At 49.1% G+C, this 1,135-nt stretch overlaps 2 non-coding genes across 2 annotated transcripts; both read right to left on the reverse strand.

Annotated features, from left to right (window-relative positions):
- Window positions 1–416: 416 nt before the first annotated feature.
- On the reverse strand, window positions 417–535 carry LOC123178683 (5S ribosomal RNA). The gene has a single exon (XR_006489773.1). It is a non-coding gene; the product is annotated as a 5S ribosomal RNA (ribosomal RNA).
- A 367-nt stretch (window positions 536–902) lies between these two features.
- Window positions 903–1,021, reverse strand: LOC123178682 (5S ribosomal RNA). The gene has a single exon (XR_006489772.1). It is a non-coding gene; the product is annotated as a 5S ribosomal RNA (ribosomal RNA).
- Window positions 1,022–1,135: the final 114 nt, after the last annotated feature.

The raw sequence follows: 1,135 nt of genomic DNA on the forward strand, positions 1-1,135 counted from the left end.
TCGGAGTTCTGATGGGATCCGGTGCTTTAGTGCTGGTATGATCGCATCCGACATGTTTCCCCGTCTTCGTCCCTTATGCTTGCCACTCCCAGGTCCGCTCCAAAGACGATTCTACATTCTCACTACCATTACAACCGTTCCCTAACAATGGATAATGTCCTATACTACTTACTCTCCCGCTCAATCACGGAGACGAGTTTTCCACGGTTTCCACCCCTCCCTCCATACCGCAGCAACACGAGTTTTTTCCACCCCTTTCAGAACGCGCTCTTCGCGCCACAAAGCCGCCCCAAGACGCGCGAGCAATGAGCATCGAGCTTAAACATATCGCAAACGTCAAACATAATATAACGGGATTAATATATATCGCGCACGTGCGACATGTTTGTCACAAGGCGCAAAAAATAATTATAAAAGGAATGCAACACCAGGACTTCCCAGGAGGTCACCCATCCTAGTACTACTCTCGCCCAAGCACGCTTAACTTCGGAGTTCTGATGGGATCCGGTGCTTTAGTGCTGGTATGATCGCATCCGACATGTTTCCCCGTCTTCGTCCCTTATGCTTGCCACTCCCAGGTCCGCTCCAAAGACGATTCTACATTCTCACTACCATTACAACCGTTCCCTAACAATGGATAATGTCCTATACTACTTACTCTCCCGCTCAATCATGGAGACGAGTTTTCCACGGTTTCCACCCCTCCCTCCATACCGCAGCAACACGAGTTTTCTCCACCCCTTTCAGAACGCGCTCTTCGCGCCACAAAGCCGCCCCAAGACGCGCGAGCAATGAGCATCGAGCTTAAACATATCGCAAACGTCAAACATAATATAACGGGATTAATATATATCGCGCACGTGCGACATGTTTGTCACAAGGCGCAAAAAATAATTATAAAAGGAATGCAACACGAGGACTTCCCAGGAGGTCACCCATCCTAGTACTACTCTCGCCCAAGCACGCTTAACTTCGGAGTTCTGATGGGATCCGGTGCTTTAGTGCTGGTATGATCGCATCCGACATGTTTCCCCGTCTTCGTCCCTTATGCTTGCCACTCCCAGGTCCGCTCCAAAGACAATTCTACATTCTCACTACCATTACAACCGTTCCCTAACAATGGATAATGTCCTAT

Source organism: Triticum aestivum, unplaced genomic scaffold (genome assembly GCF_018294505.1).
Source record: "Triticum aestivum cultivar Chinese Spring unplaced genomic scaffold, IWGSC CS RefSeq v2.1 scaffold32074, whole genome shotgun sequence".
Lineage (NCBI taxonomy): Eukaryota > Viridiplantae > Streptophyta > Magnoliopsida > Poales > Poaceae > Triticum > Triticum aestivum.